This window comes from Gymnogyps californianus, chromosome Z (genome assembly GCF_018139145.2).
Source record: "Gymnogyps californianus isolate 813 chromosome Z, ASM1813914v2, whole genome shotgun sequence".
Classification (NCBI taxonomy): Eukaryota; Metazoa; Chordata; class Aves; order Accipitriformes; family Cathartidae; genus Gymnogyps; species Gymnogyps californianus.
The window spans coordinates 25,262,825-25,282,466 of NC_059500.1; positions in this window are offsets into that span (position 1 = coordinate 25,262,825).

Below are 19,642 nucleotides of genomic sequence, written 5' to 3' on the forward strand. Positions count from 1 at the left end.
ATCCCACACTTTCCAATACATTTCCAATTAATCACCATCACCTTTCCTGTCTTTTAATATATACATATAGATATCATTCCCGCAGTCTATGGGCCGTCTCTATCAAATGTCTGTTGAGTTCATTCAGTCCATGACTTTGAGCTCCATCTATCGTAACAGTCTGTCTGGGCAGGAGGGATGATGCAAAGTCCGCTCAGTCGGCAGAACAGGATTGGGCTTCGGTGTGATGTGGCAGGCAGGTGACATTGGGCGCAGCAGGAGGATGGTGTGTGGTGTCGGATTGTTGCATGCTGAAGTCAGTCCTGGTTCCATCACTACTGCACTTCACTCAATTTTATCAAAGTTCATTCTTCTTTAATCTAAGTAATTCTTACTGTAATACCATTAATATAGCACATAACAGTTATAATAATGATGACAGGATGACATATGTCATTGTCAATATACAATGGCAGGATTATATAGCATACAATTTAATCTATTAGCTGTTCTCACCTAAAATCAAATCCCCTTGAGGCACACATCGGACTTCCCCATCCTTCCGCATCACCCACCAAGTGCACCCAGGCCCTTGAGCAAAAGCAATCCCCTGAACGGGTTTGCCTTTGCCTGAGGCAGGAGTAACCCAAACTGTTTTCCCTAGCATATTTTTTATGTGCACTACAGGGACTTTATCCCCTTCTACAGTACGTAAAAGTTCTGATTGGGCAGGGCCAGCTCGATTGGCAGATCCTCTAGTGTTGACTAACCAGGTGGCCTTTGCTAGATGTGTATCCCAATGTTTGAAAGTCCCACCACCCATTGCTCTCAATGTAGTCTTTAACAGTCCATTGTATCGCTCGATTTTTCCGGAGGCTGGTGCATGATAGGGGATGTGATACACCCACTCAATGCCGTGCTCTTTGGCCCAGGTGTCTATAAGATTGTTCCGGAAGTGAGTCCCGTTGTCTGACTCAATTCTTTCTGGGGTACTGTGTCGCCATAAGATTTGCTTTTCAAGGCCCAGGATAGTGTTCCGGGCAGTGGCATGGGGCACGGGATATGTTTCCAGCCAGCCGGTGGTTGCTTCCACCATTGTAAGCACATAGCGCTTACCTTGACGGGTTTGTGGGAGTGTGATATAGTCAATCTGCCAGGCCTCTCCATATTTGTATTTCAGCCATCGTCCTCCATACCACAGAGGCTTTAACCGCTTGGCTTGCTTAATTGCAGCACATGTTTCACATTCATGAATGACCTGTGCGATAGTGTCCATGGTCAGGTCCACCCCTCGATCGCGAGCCCATCTATATGTTGCATCTCTTCCCTGATGGCCTGAGGTGTCATGGGCCCACCGAGCCATGAATAATTCACCCTTATGCTGCCAATCCAGATCTACCTGAGCTACTTCAATTCTAGCAGCCTTGTCTACCTGTTGATTGTTTTGATGTTCTTCAGTGGCCCGGCTCTTAGGTACATGGGCATCTACGTGACGTACTTTCACAACCAGGTTCTCTAGCCGGGCAGCAATATCTTGCCACAATGCAGCAGCCCAAATGGGTTTACCTCTGCGTTGCCAATTACTCCGCTTCCATTGCTGCAACCACCCCCACAAAGCATTTGCCACCATCCATGAATCAGTATAAAGATAAAGTATTGGCCATTTTTCTCGTTCAGCGATGTCTAAAGCCAGCTGAATGGCTTTCACCTCTGCAAACTGACTCGATTCACCTTCTCCTTCCACAGTTTCTGCACCTTGTCATATAAGACTCTGTACAGCCGCCTTCCACCTCCGATGCTTTCCTACAATACGACAGGACCCATCAGTGAACAGGGCATATTGCCTCTCATTTTCTGGCAGTTTATTATACATTGGGGCCTCTTCAGCACGCGTTACCTCCTCCTCTGGTGATATTCCAAAATCTTTGCCTTCTGGCCAGTCTGTGATCACTTCCAGAATTCCTGGGTGACTAAGGTTTCCTATTCGACTTTGTTGTGTGATCAGTGCAACCCACTTACTCCACGTAGCATCAGTTGCATGATGTGTAGAAGGGACCTTCCCTTTGAACATCCAGCCTAGCACTGGCAGTCGGGGTGCCAACAGGAGCTGTGTTTCAGTACCAACCACTTCTGAAGCAGCTCGAACTCCTTCATATGCTGCTAATATCTCCTTTTCAGTTGGAGTATAACGGGCCTCAGATCCTCAATATCCCCGACTCCAAAACCCTAGAGGTCGACCTCAGGTCTCCCCTGGTGCTTTCTGCCAGAGACTCCAGGTAGGGCCATTCTCCCCGGCTGCGGTGTAGAGCACATTTTTAACATCTGGTCCTGCCCAGACCGGCCCAAGGGCTACTGCATGAACTATCTCCCGTTTAATCTGTTCAAAGGCTTGTTGTTGTTCAGGGCCCCATCTAAAATCGTTCTTCTTCCAGGTCACTTGGTAGAGAGGGCTTACAATCATACTATAATTTGGAATATGCATTCTCCAAAACCCTACAACACCTAAGAAAGCTTGTGTTTCCTGTTTACTAGTTGATGGAGACATAGCTGCTATTTTGTTAATCACATCCATTGGGATATGACGACGTCCATCTTGCCATTTTATTCCTAAAAATTGAATCTCCTGTGCAGGTCCCTTCACCTTACTCCGTTTTATGGCAAAACCGGCTTTCAGAAGAATTTGGATTATTTTCTCCCCTTTCTCAAAAACTTCTTCTGCTGTGCTGCCCCATACGATGATGTCATCAATGTACTGCAGGTGTTCTGGAGCTCCACCTTTTTCCAGTGCATTCTGGATTAGTCCATGGCAAATGGTGGGGCTGTGTTTCCACCCCTGGGGCAGTCGATTCCAGGTGTACTGGACGCCCCTCCAAGTGAAAGCAAACTGTGGCCGGCACTCTGCTGCCAAAGGGATTGAGAAAAATGCATTAGCAATATCAATTGTGGCGTACCACTTGGCTGCTTTTGACTCCAGTTCATATTGAAGTTCTAGCATGTCTGGCACAGCAGCACTCAGTGGTGGCGTGACTTCATTCAGGCCACGATAGTCTACTGTTAGTCTCCATTCTCCATTAGACTTTCGCACTGGCCAAATGGGGCTGTTAAAGGGTGAGCGAGTCCTGCTGATCACTCCTTGGCTCTCCAGTTGACGAATCAGCGTATGGATGGGAATCAGGGAGTCTCGGTTGGTGCGATATTGCCGCCGGTGCACCGTTGTGGTAGCGATCGGCACCTGTTGTTCTTCAACCCTCAGCAACCCCACAACCGAAGGGTCCTCAGAGAGACCAGGTAAGGTGGACAACTGTTCAATTCCCTCTGTCTCCAAGGCAGCTATACCAAAAGCCCACCGATACCCCTTTGGGTCTTTAAAATACCCTCTCCTGAGATAGTCTATGCCAAGGATGCATGGGGCCTCTGGGCCAGTCACAATGGGGTGTTTCTGCCACTCATTCCCAGTTAGGCTTATTTCAGCCTCCAATACAGTTAGCTGTTGAGATCCCCCTGTCACACCAGAGATACAGATGGGTTCTGCCCCTTTATAACTTGATGGCATTAGAGTACACTGTGCACCGGTATCCACTAGAGCCTTATACTCCTGTGGGTGTGATGTGCCAGGCCATCGAATCCACACAGTCCAATAAACCCGGTTGTCCCTTTCCTCCACCTGGCTGGAGGCAGGGCCCCTCTAATCCTGGTCAGAGTATTTGTTACTCACTTCTTGTAAAAATGACTTAGAGGTCCCTTCAAGAGGGTCAGAAGCCCTTCTACTTTGTCTAGAAACCGGAGCGTCATCTTTCCTGGAAGAATCCCCTTTTCTGGTTGTTTTTCCTTTCAATTCACGTACCCGTGCATCTAGGACCGAGGTGGGTTTTCTATCCCACTTCCTCATATCCTCTCCGTGGTCACGCAGGTAAAACCACAGGGTACCCCGTGGTGTATACCTTCTATATTCTCTCTCTTGATCAGAGGAACGCTCACTCCTAATAGCTGAGATATTGGTCTGTACAGGTGGGGAGTAGGAGGTTTTGATCAGTTCGATCAGTTCTTCGGACTTTTCGGACAGTTTTTCCACAGCCGAGACACAGGCTCGTAGGGATGAAGAGAGATTTTCTTCATATTGCCGGAGTTGGCGAGCCATTTCATCCACTGTCGGTGCCTCTTCGTCTTTCCAAGTTAGTACTACCAATGGGTTGGCATACAATGATGGTGCGCTCCGTACAAACTTCCGCCACATGGGTCGTGTGCATTGAACTTCATCTGGATCTTTGGGTAATTGTAAACTGTCCGGGTCATAATAAATCATCTCTAGCACGGCTAATTCCCTCAGGTACTGAATACCTCTTTCCATGGAGGTCCACTTGCCTGGTTGACATATAACGTCTTCCTTGAAGGGATACCTTTCCTTCACACTTGACAGGAGTCGCCTCCAGAGGCTGAGGGCTTGTGTCCCTTTTCCAATCGCCTTATCAATGCCACCTTCCCTAGCAAGTGATCCCAGCTGCTTGGCTTCCTTACCCTCTAATTCCAGGCTACTAGCCCCATTGTCCCAGCATCGGAGCAGCCAGGTGATAATGTGCTCACCTGGACGACGGCTGAAATCTTTTCACATATCCCGCAGCTCACTCAGGGATAGAGATCGGGTGATTACTTCTGGTTCTGCCTCTTCCTCCTGTTCTCGTGATGGCCCTGGTTCATCTTCATCCTTCGCTACACGAGCTGATTTTTTTGTATATTTCTTCTTCTGTATAGGGGCGACTGATACTGGCACAGATTGGTTCTCTGGTTCAGCCGCAGTGCCTGTCGCAGGGGTCGGAGTAGCCGCAGCGCCTGTCGCAGGGGTTGGAGTAGCCGCAGCGCCTGTCGCAGGGGTCGGAGTAGCCGCAGCGCCTGTTGTCGGGGCTGGAGTAGCCGCAGCGCCTGTTGTCGGGGCTGGAGTAGCCGCAGCGCCTGTCGCTAGGGTTGCAGTAGCTGCAGTGTCTGTTGTGGGGGCTGGAGTAGCCGCCTTGCCTGTTGCCAGGGTTGCAGTAGCTGCTGTGTCTGTTGCAGGGGTTGGAGTAGCCGCAGTATCTGTCAGTCTGTTTTCCCTCCCTTCCCCCTGAGGGTGCTGCATAGTATTGAGCAGTGTTTGGTAGATACTAGCCAGGGCCCAGCACAGTGCGATAAGTTGTGCCTCTTTGGAATTGCCACAGCATTTTCCTTTCAGATAATCTATCATTTTATCAGGGTCCTGTAGTTGTTCAGGAGTGAAGTTCCAAACCATTGGAGGTGAGAAGTTCTCTAGATACCTGCCCATTTTCTCCCACATGCCATGTCACCCATGGTTATTAAGCCTCGGGGCAGATTTCCGAAAGATATTCTTAAACAGTTGTTTAACCTTAAACAAGGCCTGGAACACATTCAGGAGACATAACAATAGGAACATGCTGGTTTGAACATCCCAAGGATATTCAAAATTCTCAAGAGCCACTGTAATTTGCCTGGAGGAGAAGAGGAAGGTGAAGAAATGTGTCTCCCCTGTGGCTTGGCTCTCCGATGAGAAAAGGTACAAGGTGTAATTATTAATAGTTTCTGATAGACGGCTCCCGAAGTACGGAGGTGACGGCAATGCTGAGTACAAATACCAGATTAGTTCCACAACGAGCAATTCTGTCATATCATAAGCCAGTGTTACAAAGTACAACAACATGATAACTCTGGCCCAATTCCCACGGGTGATAAACAGCACAACAGGGAGCGTATACTGCAAGTAAGGTATTACATAACGCACCTTTAAGAACAAGTGCACCAACTTTGAGAGCAAATACATCAACATTGTGACCAGCAACTATTGAACTAATATAATGTATGTTTATAACAAATTTGTTTTAACACATTCCAGTCAGATTTGTCGTTATCTCAACCCGTTGTGCCCCACGTTGGGCGCCAAAAAGGACTGTCGTGGTTTAACCCCAGCCAGCAGCTAAGCACCACGCAGCCGCTCGCTCACTGCCCCCCCACCCCTGGGATGGGGGAGAGAATCAGGAAAAAAAAAACTCGTGAGTTGAGATAAAGACAGTTTAATAGGACAGAAAGGAATGAAAAACAATGATAATGATAATAATAATAATATGACAATAGCAATACTAAAAGAATTAAACTATACAAAGCAAGTGGTGCACAATGCAATTGCTCACCACTCGTTGACCGATGCCCAGTTAGTTCCCGAGCCGCGATCCGAGCCGCTCGGCCAACTCCCCCCAGTTTATATACTGGGCATGACGTTCCATGGTATGGAATACCCCTTTGGCTAGTTCAAGTCAGCTGCCCCGGCTCTGCTCCCTCCCAGCTTCTTGCACACCTGCTTACTGGCAGAGCACGGGAAACTGGAAAGTCCTTGGCTGAAGATAAGTGCTACTTAGCAACAACTAAAACATCGGGGTGTTATCAACATCATTCTCACACTAAATCCAAAACACAGCACTGTAGCAGCTACTAAGAAGAAAATTAACTCTGTCCCAGCTGAAACCAGGACACTATCATAATCAAGGATCTTAAATTAAGAATGTTGCTATTTCTTCAAAATGATTGTTTCAAAATTCTATTATTATTATTATTATTATTATTATTATTATTATGGGCTGGACAAGTAGTCCATACTATACTACTTAATTAAATGGTCCTGGGACCATTCATTAGTCAGCTGGCATGGCTGATCAGCACAGAAAAGCACATGTCCCTACTACTACAATTCCTTAGCCACCGAAACAAGGGTAGCTGCACACAAACTGCCTGCTGGGAATGGTGCCTGGCCATTCACGAATAATGTCTTTAAATTTTTTGGGAAAGTGTAGTTTGTCTGGTACCAAACCCTGCAAAAAATTTTTGTAGTTATTGAACATGGTCAACAGTGCAGTTCCAGCACCCACGGACATCCTCTGCCTCTGCTTCATTTGGAGGTGCCAAAGTAGCTTTAGGGAATTTCAAAACTGAAATTGAAGGACTCTTAGGAAAACTGGGAATTCAGGTGCCAGGATGGCAATATAGTGGGATGTAAAAATCTTCCCTTAGCAATGAGCAAAGCACAGTCTTGCTGCCTCACGCGCCTCTGAAGCATCAGCAGATGCCCTACGATCTCCCCACAGTGCTGTGAAGGTCACTGCCTGGTGGTGACCAGACTGATCAGTGAACTTTTTGGTCAATGTAACCTCAATTTCTGAGACCGGAACTGGAGATGAGGAACTGGTAGTGACTGATTAATGGAGTCACTTTCTTGGGGGAAATCCCATTCCTCTTCAGGAATACAACTATACAGCTTGAAATACAGGCAGAGTGAACACAGCAGGTCAGAAGAACATGTTCTCAGGGATAATTTTCTGTCAGTGTCTGACTGTATCACATCTCTGGAGATCTATTTTTTGGTGGGGGTGGGAGAAAACAATTCACCATAATATTAAAGTGTTCCCTACCAGAAAATCCTTGGCAATGTGGATTCAGTGGATGACTCAGAGGAGTCTTTGACAGGATGTATTCATATTGACGTCTTATATTCCTTTTTCTTGTTTTTAGTTTTTTTCTTTTTTTCATTAAAAGAATGTAGGGAAATCTGTGAGAGTCTGATCTTACATAATATTATTGCAGAAAAAAAATGCAAATACTCTGTCTGCTGCAGAAATGTATTTAATTTTAAAGAGATCACACCTGCTTCTCCTGCAAAGCAAATGGTAAATGAATGAGGTCAAAGCTTCATAGAACTAGGTCTTTTCTTTCACCACCTAAGAAGATAGTATATTAACAACATATAACTGTTGAGTTAAATCAAAATAAGTGTTAATCCTTGAAATAATTCTTATATACATTAGATGAACATTTGAAAAGTAACATATTAAAATGAGAAACATTATATATTAGCAGGTTTTCTGATAAGAAGGCACTCACTCAAAGTTTTTGAATTGTCTGCCAGACAGTAAGAATGGGAGCTAATTAGGCAGAAAATTAGTTTAAAGGTAGTGAAGTAGGCAGCTATAAATATAAAAAAAAAACCACCAAAATTGTCATGGATCATGACGTTAAAGAGGGTAGTGGGTTATAAGCACTTGTTCTCTCTTAAATATGGTACTAAAATGCTCTTGTAGGCTAAATGCACCATGTATAGGTCTGCTAATTTTCGTATAAGTTAGCTGGATGTTCATAGCAGACATTAGCCTTGTCTCCTCCCTGGGATTTCCTGGGATGAGATCAATCCATCAAAATCAGCAGTAATTAGGGCCTTATGTCTTATTACTTATTGTAACCTGCTGGAATACAGTAGAATGTTCTCATTTCTAAAGAAACAAACTGGTACATCTTTTGTGTACTGATTACACATGCACTGTTTTTACATGTTCTGTTATTCCTGTTTCTGGGTGCATCTAATCCAAATCACTGTTCCTCACACAATCTGTGAAAATTTCTTCTGCCAACTGCAGAAATGGAAATGCAAAAACACATGCAAAATTTTTTAAAATTAAATGTTTTCATGTCTTCTATAAGTTTTTGATTGGTAAGGTACTACACAAAAAAATTACCTTCAGTTTATACTATGACTTGATACAGGATATCTTACTGCATTTTTGCATATATGTAGATGAAAGAACTAAGAAAATGCAATGATATTATGATCTGTAGTAAAAGTTCACAGATTTGAGGCATTGCATTTTCTCCTTTGTATTTGAGGAAAGCACTTTTAAGTATGTTGAAGAGTCTGAAGCATCCATTTAAGCTTAATGGAATCATCTCAAATATGTGTTTTTCATCACCAACACAGGAATCACCTGATTTTGCTCGTATTATTTTCTGTTCCTTGAAATATGAAAGTATTCTGTTAATATCCAGAAAAAAAAGCCATATTCACTTAATTTTGTGTTAGACATTGTAACACGTGCTTAACTGCAGAATTTTACTTCATGTAATGTTGCTTCATGTAATCTAAAATATAAGGTTTTGTGTGTCTTTGCTGTCCTTTTTTTCCCTTTTTTTCTTTGTCCCACATAATCTAGAACAGTCTTATGAGGTATTATGGGACATATACAATTAATACAGAATTCTAATTTCTTTGCAGTTGTTCCTATTTTATTTGTCACCAGAGCATCTGAGTGTTTCAATGACATTAGTTACTTTGCTTTCCTACTTCTTCTGAGACGCAAATTAATTATAATCATACTGAAGATATACTTATTGGAACACAAGTCTATTGCCTAATACTTAGAGCAGCTAAATAGGTGTTAATATTGAATTTCACAGCTGCTCATTTTCAAACATGACCTGATGTCAGTGTCTTGATTAAACATTGGCCTTGCTATACAGACACAGATGTGTGTGATGCCTGTTCAGTAGGACAATTTTATGTATTTGAACATTAGCAATGCTATATGTCTCTCCATGAACTGTATACTGGTCTCAGGCAGCTATCAATGATCTGAATTTTAGTCTGTATGACAAATACGTCAAATAAGTCCTTTTTCCAAACAAGTATCCTAAGTCACAGAGATTTCTAACTCTTGAGTTATGGTTGAAGGCCAACATGAAACACTGATACTATTTGGACTTCTTCATAGTTGCACTTCTTTACTGTAAAAATTCATTGTAGCTAGTAACTCCAGATGAGTTTTCAAAGTTAAGCCCCAGAGATTTCAGAACTGGGATCCAGAAGAACACAACTAGTGGCTGTAACAGTTATTTTTATTTGGAGTAATTTTATTTGATACAGAACCTGATTCTTTCCCTGGTTACTATCAATCCTGTGCTCCTAATGAGGCAAGGATTCCAATGGAAATGCAGTATGCAATTATTTTGAGACTTTATTGTAACTCATTGTCCTCTGGTATTTTTGTAGTACAATCTCATTTCAGAAAATATATTGTGTTCCTTGTGTCACCAGTCAAGGAAACAGAACTGTAGTTTTGTCTGATCTTTGTACACACTCAGTGCTTTCATCCAAACTATTAGCGAATGCAGTGAATAGAATAAGTGGTAAAATCTTTCCAGTCTTCCCCTCCTGAATAGGCTTTCTTACATTTAGCACTCTAAGTGTCAGACACTAGCAGGACCATGAACATATGTACTTCATAAAGCATATCCACAAAGCAGGTACTTCTGTGTATGAAATACAGCATATGAGGGAACTGAGTTGCTAACTATGACCCATCATCAGTCCAACTCTATATGCTGTATTTCTGGTTTGTTTAGATGCAGCAAATCTGATGCATTCAGGTTGTACTGTTTTTACGGAGCACATCCATCTCAATCGTGCAGTGCATGAAGCATCAGGTTTGACTGTATTCAGGAAAAACAACTATACCACTGTGCTTCAAAGCCAGCTGTTCTCCATAGTCTTCAAAGCTAGCTGTTCTCCATAGTTCAGGCCTTGTATTCAGGCTTCCTTTTCATGCATGATTTTTTAATTTTTTTTTTCCTGTTTCAGAGATGTATAGTTTACATCTAAACTACCTGCCAAAGCAAAAGAGAGATGGCTGGTTCCTGTTCCAGGCTGTGTTCCAGAGGCTGCTGTTGAAGCCGATATTTCTGTTTCTGGAAAAGGATATTTTCTGTTTAAGGCACCTAGAGAAGACTACATTATCTCTTTCTGGAGCACAAGCTTTTCAGGAAAAATTGAAAACAGCAGCTAAAATGGTCATGATCATAGCATTGCTAATACGTAGATGCTGAGAGTGTACTAGGATAACGGAGGAATGAATGGTCCAGAAAGTGGCCAGGCTTGTGAGCTCTACCTAAACAGCATCTCTTACTGGTACCATTGCAACAGATCAGTTGGCTAGATGGAAAGTTAATGAGATTTTTCATTAATTACTAAATTTTATTGCACTAGGAAAAAAGAAACTCCACAGTTTCATGGTTTTGGGCAAAACACACAGTCCAGGTTTAAACAAGACAGGGACAGAGCTTCTCAGGCAATGGTTACCAGGATCCTTCCTAATAGAGAGCTGACCTCCTCCAAATTTTTAGAATATATTTATTTGAAAAATTAAACATGAAATTGTCCTGAAAACATATAATCAAAACATTACAGCATACACATAAACATTCAACAAATGTAGAATCCTGTTTAGAATCCTGAGACTTTAACTAAAAAAATTTCATGAAAAGCCTTAAAACTTAGAGAATTTAAACATAGGTCAGTAGATCTTCTGTTGTCCCTATTACCTTGTAATTACATACAGAGGAAGAGCTGTCTCACTCTGAAATGTATGACATCATATTTTCATTTAGATAAGACAAGGAATCAAATCACAGTACATAAAGTATATGTAAAACTTCCTATAATTTTTTAAAAGTACACAAATATGTGTCAAAATTTAAGCATATAACTCATTAAAGAAACCTTAGTATTGCACTGGAAAGAATCATAAGGTTAAATATTTTCTGAATTCTCTTAAGAGTACTTTGAAATGTCACAAAGAACAAAGACTAATAGAAATTTTGGCAAGTGTGACTATTTAGTAGCAGTGGAAGCACTGGCAAAATATATTAAATATATACGTTTACACAGTTCGAAGTCCATAGTTAAATTTAATTAGTGCAACAGGGATATTTGAAATTAAAGTAAAAACTATAATTTAATTCCACCCCCACCCCCCCACCCCCAGAAAATAGCTGAATATGAAGGGCCTGAACCTTTAATGAAAACTGGTCAAGACCCTTGACATTGTAAAGATGTCCTCCCAAATTACTAAATTATACCTAGATTATAGATTTATACTTGCTTATTGAATGTCTGCAAAGTTTGTGTAATTGCAGTTTCAAAACAAGGTTACTGCCCTAATCTTGGAATATTTCACTCACTATTGAGCTTTGTGAAATATGTTCTGTTAAATGTAAAAAACTCTTAATTTACCTGCAGCTGCACACAAGCATTCTGTACAATGTTTTCTGTGAGATTTCTTTTTTTTTTTACATCAGAGAAATGTCTGTGTATGTTTGGCACAGCTTTTTACACTGTCTGGATGTCTGAGGTATTACTCCACCAGCCCTTCACGCTTGAGGCTGAATCTGTTAAACAAAGGTATACAGAACTGGTATATTTCTGATTGCATAAGCCTACTTCATATCACTAGAAGAGTGATTAAATGTCTTACAGAGAATACTTTTGTACTCTCACTGGGCAAAAAATGTCCAAGGAATACCACTTTCTAGCAACAACAAAAATCTTGTTGCTAGAAACACTAACATTTTTTAAATGTTAGGGATCTTAATTCAGGGATGCTAGCCACACTGCTTCAGAGAGCAGTATACCAACAGATCACTGCCAAGAAGTGCCAGTAGAAAGAGGCAGCTTTTTATTTTACATGGCCAGGTGTGGGATAAACTTGTTTGCTGGGTGGACTGATAGCTACACAAGGTCCAGAAGAAAATTATTCAGTGTTTGTTTGCTGCTAACAGCTAGTGACTGAAATACTAAAACTTCAGCCCCGTCATACGGTGCTATTGACACTGAGATGTCAAAACTAAGACTGTTTGTACTTATTAAACAGTCCAATCATTGTGAGCATTGTTGGACTATTCACAGAATCATAGAAAGGTTTGGGTTGGAAGGGACCTTAAAGATCATCTAGTTCCAACCCCCTTGCCATGGGCAGGGACACCTTCCACTAGATCAGGTTGCTCAAAGCCCCATCCAACCTGGCCTTGAACACTTCCAGGGAGGGGGCATCCACAACTTCTCTGGGCAACCTGTTCCAGTGTCTCACCACCCTCACAGTAAAGAATTTCTTCCTAATATCTAATCTAAATCTACCCTCTTTCAGTTTAAAACCGTTACCCCTCGTTCTATCGCTACACTCTTCACTAAAGAGTCTCTCCCCATCTTTCCTGTAGGCCCCCTTTAAGTACTGGAAGGCTGCTATAAGGTCTCCCCAGAGCCTTCTCTTCCCTAGGCTAAACAACCCCAACTCTCTGAGCCTATCTTCATAAGGGAGGTGCTCCAGTCCCCTGATCATCTTTGTGGCCTTCCTCTGGACTTGCTCAAGCAGGTGCATGTCTTTCTTACACTGGGGGCCCCAGAGCTGAACACAGTACTCCAGGTGGGGTCTCACCAGAGCAGAGTAGAGGGGGAGACTCACCTCCCTCGACCTGCTAGCCACACTTCTTTTGATGCAGCCCAGGATGCGATTGGCTTTCTGAGCTGCAAGCGCACGTTGCTGGCTCATATTTAGTTTTTCACCCACCAATGCCCCGAAGTCCTTCTCCGCAGGGCTGCTCTCAATCCACTTATCGCCCAGCCTATATCCATGTTTGAGGTTGTCCCAATGCAGGTGCAGGACCTTGCACTTGGCCTTGTTGAACTTCATGAGTTTCTCATGGCCCCACCTCTCTAGCCTGCCTAGGTCCCTCTGGATTGCATCCCTTCCCCTCCAGCGTGTTGACTGCACCACACCACTTGGTGTCATCCACAAACTTGCTGAGGGTGCACTCAATCCCACTGTCCATGTTGCCGACAAAGATGTTAAACAGCACCAGTTCCAATACAGACCCCTGAGGAATGGCACTCATCACTGGTCACCAGTCAATGGTTATTGAGCCACTGACCACAACTCTTTGAGTGCAACCATCCAGCCAATTCCTTATCCACCGAGTGGTCCACCCATCAAATCCATGTCTCTCCAATTTAAAGACAGGGATGTTGTGTGGGACAATGTCAAATGCTTTGCACCAGTCCAGGTAGATGATGTCCGTTGCTCTTCCCTTATCCATCAATGTTGTAACTCTGTTGCAGAAGTCCACCAAATTTGTCAGGCACAATTTGCCCTTAGTGAAGCTATATTGACTGTCACCTTTTGTGCACAGATGCTTCTCATCATTTGTTATTTGAATCATAAATAGTATGTCCATGACATAGTCTTGTACAACTTATTACTCTTAAATTACAAATCATTGTTTTATGTTTGGTTTTGAAAATACTGAAAACAATAATAATTTTGAGGAGAGGATTAAGTAATGTAAATTCCATTATAAAAAAATGCTGCCTACAGGGGAACAAATTATTTGCCATTTTGTTATGGTATTTGTTAGATTTTAGAGTTATTTCCTTTGCCATGCTGCATTGTTCTTGAAGATTTATTTAGTGACTTTTTGGCTTTTCTCATAGCCTTCCTTAAAAAAGTTAGATTTCAAAAATTAAATGAAGATTAAATGTCAGCTGTCGTGGTTAAACCCCAGCCAGTAACTAAGCACCACACAGCCACTCGCTCACTCCCCCACCCAGTGGGATGGGGGAGAGAATCGAAAAAAAAATCTTGTGGGTTGAGATAAAGACAGTTTAATAGGACAGAAAGGAAGGAAAAATAATGATAATGATAGTAATAATAATAATAATATGACAATAATAATACTAAAAGAATTAGACTATACAAAAGAAGTGATGCACAATGTAATTGCTCACCACTCGCCAACTGATGCCCAGTTAGTTCCTGAGCTGCCATCCGCCCCTCCCAGACAGCTTCCCCCAGTTTAGATACTGGGCATGACATCATATGGTATGGAATATCCTTTTGGCCAGTTTGGGTCAGCTGTCCTGGCTGTGTCCCCTCCCAGCTTCTTGTGCCCCTCCAGCCTTCTTGCTGGCTAGGCATGAGAAGCTGAAAAATCCTTGACTTAGTATAAACACTACTTAGCAACAACTAAAAACATCAGTGTGTTATCAATGTTATTTTCCTACTAAATCCAAAACACAGCACTATACCAGCTACCAGGAAGAAAATTAACTCCATCCTAGCCGAAACCAGGACATCAACCAAACCAACAATCCAGAAACTCAGACATCCAATTATGAAAATATACAACTAGCAATCTCCAGAATGGACGATACACATGACCTGAATCCCTGTGACAGGTGAGAGTTATATTTTGCCTCTTATTGGACCATCTGTCATTAACTCATTTCTAACCTCTAACTGATATTTCTCATGCTTACTTTGCTCTGCAGTGATCTGTTCACACCATAAGGTGGGTAAGCATCGGAGGAGGTGTTCATCCTATGTCTCCCAGGAGTGAAGGAGGAAATTACTACGAAAGAGACTCCAAGTCTTGCAGGTAATTATCTAGATGGGTAATCCCTGTAGAAAGGAAGCTTTCACTTTTGAGGAGAAATGATGACATCACGACAACAGGAAAGCTGGACTCTTAGCAAAGAGGAAAAAGGAAGAGCTGAGAGATGAACACATCTCGCTTATTACTTTTCTTCTCTATGTTTTTCTTCTTCTCCTTCTCCTTCTCCTTTTTCCTTCTCCTCCTCGTCCTTCCTCTCTTCCTCCTCCTCCTGGCAAGCAATACTTTGTCAGGTGGGTTATTCTAAGGCCACTAAAATTATAGTAGGCACCTAAATCCATTAGACCACATTTCAGTAAGATGAAGATAGAATGTAAATATTATTTATTTGCAGCATCAAAAATAGAGAACAATGAAATATTTCTTTAAGGTTAAACAAAATAATGAAACTACCTTACACCGCTAATACTTTTTTTAAATTAGAAAGGTCTTTTTGTCGCTTACATAGACAATCTTTTGCTTTCTCCTGGCGAGGTAGTATCTTGGGTTTCAGTCCCAGTTATATTCACACAGATTTCACAAATCATACAGATTCAGTTATATTTTATATCACAGGTTACTGCTTGTGAGACCATAACTCAAAAAACTCACCCATTAACAAGAGTTTCTATCAGGCAAGACTTTCAGGAGGATCTTCTCAGATTAGTACATTTTCCAACTTCTTTGCTTCCATAGCTAATCCCTCCCTTGCAGTCTTCTGGAGGTCTAGATGGATATAATTTTTCACCCTACATCATTCTATTTCCTATCTATTCCCTTGCCAGTAATTGAAATGTGGTTTTTTTGCCTTTGTCTTTTGTTGTTTGTTGTTGTTTTGTTGTTTGTTTTGTTTTGTTTTAGTTTGGTTTGGTTTAGCAGAGGTATCCTCTTTTGAATTTGACTTTCACTTATGGCCTTTTGAACTAACAAGGGATAAAATTCTCTCCTTTCTTGTTGTTTATTATATTTTTCCTGTTTTAAGTGTCTTTTGAATGGACCTTATATTCTCTATCAGTCTCTACACTAAAAAACACCACACAAAAAAAAAGTAAAAAACCCCTAAGAAACAAAACAAAACAAAACAAAACAAAACAAAACAAACAAACACTCTGCCCTGAAACAAACACATAAATAGCATAAGTTTAAGTGGTTCATTATAGACCTACGGTTTAGCTCAGACACAATGGCCACTGACCACCACTGATGAGAAAATGGACATGGGATAGCTGATATCCAAATATATACGCAACAGAGTATAGATAAACTATCATCACCATTAGCAGTATCAGTATTAACAGAGCTACAGAAAAGTTGTTCTACAAAAAGTTGGGCCATCACTAGAATTTGATCAGCTTCTGTAAAAGCAAGTGCATGTGTTCTATATTTCCTGCTGTTTTAATAGATGAAGTAGTCTAGTTAGGTGCTAATACCAATTCTTATTATTGTACAATGTAATAAAAGTTTTTCTCCTCTAAATGTGGTGTCTAGATGCTAGAAGATATTTTACCTGTCAAGGAAATGCTTAAGTGGATGACAAAACCCATATACTTCTTTGCTTAGTAAATGACTAACAGAGGGAAGGTAAATTAAAATGGTCCTTCATGGAATTTATTTATCAGGTTTATCCTTCAATTAAAACTAATGATCGGAAAAGTGATCCTTTTAGCTATGGACACCTTTGTCTGTTGCAAAGCAAAAGTCATTATTCCATATTACTCCTATTACATCTATCCATCCTGCCTTAATGCAAAAGTCACACAAGCGAGACTGTCAACTGCAGTTCAGATTTTTTTTTTATTGGTTTTGATAGTCTTTAAAAGACAGTTCTAATTTTGGAACTCAAAGCTAACAGTGACCTTTCATTGCAAGGATTTTTGAATGCAATGAGCACATTTATTAATATTAAACCCAGGTTAGCTCTTATATGAATTCCTCCTACTGACATTTACAGCAACCCAACAACTATGACCTTATTTTAAGGTTTAAAAAAAACCCCTCAGCTGCTTTATTAATGATAAGAATTAAAACAAAATGAAAATAAGAACTTTTTTTATATTGATTTTATTTCTTAAAGATTCAGCGACGTACAAAACAAGAAGAGTTGTACTTTCTAAAACACAAATGCTGTGATGTTCTTTTATAAATGTCATCCTCAGCTACAGGGTCAAATAATGCAAAAACCTGATTCATGAATATTTTAATGAATAACTTTGACAAGATCATTTGACTTATTTCTTGAGGTCACGTTATTTGCAGTTTATAAGTGACTTGGTCGGTCACTTGGAATTAGTTAACATGCTCACAATTCCTAAGCCTTTCACTTGCTTTGCTACAATTATGACTTTCAAGGAATGCATGTGTTCTTTGTTTATTCTTATTTACTACTTTTCTGCTGAAAATGGCTATGTTTGATCTGTAGGAATTTTAATTCATAGTCTTTCTGCTGAGAACGCAAACTAGATAAAACATATGGGAAATTAAATAACTAGCTGCTTTCCTGAGTTTTCTGTCAAGAAGTTGGCTAAAGGAGGCCTGTCTGAGCATAACAGCAAGCCTAGCACAACTTTGGGTTATGTTTCTGACTGTGTCTGGTACTCCCTTCACATTTCTTAAAAGCATCTCCTCTATCATGAAGGACATCACTGTGACTATGTGGCAACATAAGGAAAAGCAGTGACAATATCAGGTTATGGAAATAATATTAGAATAAAATCATTGTTTCATCTCTTTTAGCTAGGCAAACATTTCAAATGGAAGCAGAAGGTGGAAGTTGTCAGACTTGGAAATGAGCAAAGGCACACTTGATGCTTGGTTTTGACTTGCTTTCAAGGCATTTTTATAGGGTTTTGGTAATCTGAGTGTTTTGTAAGATGTAATTTAACAAAATAAGATTCATCTCCATGTATCTCAGGAATGAACATAACTGATTTGTTTAACTTGGAAGGCTGCATGTTTGTAGTCAATACTGAACTACTAAGATCAAAAAAGAATCAAAGATCATGAGGACATGTTTGTTACTATAGACTTCAGTGTACAAAAACCAAAGTAATAAGATTATTGATTATGCCAGGTCCAAATTTTTCACAAAGCTAGGGGTGAAATACACAATCTAGCAGCAGGCATCTCCTCATTAGCCATTTGAGGTACCATGGTTTCATGACTGCTACCTGCCCTCTCTGATGATGAACCTTTAAATTCTGTTAAAAGCAACATTATTTATTTTGTGGATACGGGTCGGCAGGGGCATTGTGTCTCATAAGGAAGTAAGCATTTATTGATGGCTAAGCAAGCATAGAGTCAGCAACTGACTCCTGTGGTAGATGAGGAGCGCTGATGACTTGCTGTTGGGAGAGAGATATAAGATAGTCTTTCTATCTTGGCTTCACAGGAAACAGATGAAGGAGTATTCAGGTATAAGAAGCAGGGGAAGGATTTAAATTTGAATGAACTCCAAAGTTAGATCTAGATTTAAATTTAGTGTCATGCAATAAAGCCTTCAGTGAGAACTCAAGACTGGAGCTTTGAACAATTTCAATCAGGTTGTTTATAGAAGTTTATGGAGGAAGAGAAATCTTGTGTCTCCCATTTAGTGCTAGCTTAAACGAATATTTAGGATATTTTCCTTTCATTTCTATTCAGTCACTCTTACAAACTCTTCAGATGCATTGTCTGCTTTTTATTTAGTACATAAATATCTTTATTTACTATTAGACTAGTTTTGAGAATGGTTTTGGTGTGGGGATATCTGAAAGCATTTAATCCTTTTTAAGATGGCTATTCCAAAAACAAAAGCTTCTGGATGCCTTTGACGTGACCACCAATCCATCACATATTCCCCCAGGTATCTAACTAGTGTAAAGGATTGCATCTTGCTGCCTGGGCTGTTTTGCATCTTGCTGCATGGGCTTTTCTGAGAGCTGGAGACAGGAGCATCTGTGAGGAAGATGTATCTTCTAGTCTCCATTAGACAGAAAATCTCTCCATCGTGTAGCAAAATAGTGGGCAACATGCCTGAAGCTTGAGGGTCCCAAGGGACATGTAACCACTCAAGATAATAACTTTATTAACTAAATTAAGGGAATACTATGTGATTTAGGTAACCAATCAAATATATCAAATAATGCAGCAAATGACTAAAGCAGCACTCTTAAATTATTTCAAATATATCCATATAAAGTATAGAGCTCATACTGAATGCATTATTACCAATCAGTCTGGGAAAAGTTTACCAAGAGAAAAAATAGAAACATTGTTCCTTATAAATAGTTTGCCTTTGTGTTTATGGAACAATCAACATAATTTATAGAAAGATTTTCCTTTTTGGGGCAATTCTTTTCTATCATTTCTCTCCAGCTACACAGTATTTGTAATTTGCTATGCATTATTCACATGTATACACATATCATCTACATGGTGGTGACAAACAGAGATGTGATAAATTGAACTAATTCTGTGGGGGTTTTGATTTAAATTCTCAACCCCAGTAGACAGTATCATTTTAATACAATGAATAAAGCAAGCAAATAAATATTTCTTTTGTCCCAAATGTGGAATGAATTATTTCCTTTTCTCACACAAATATGGACTTTCCTTCTACAGACTACAG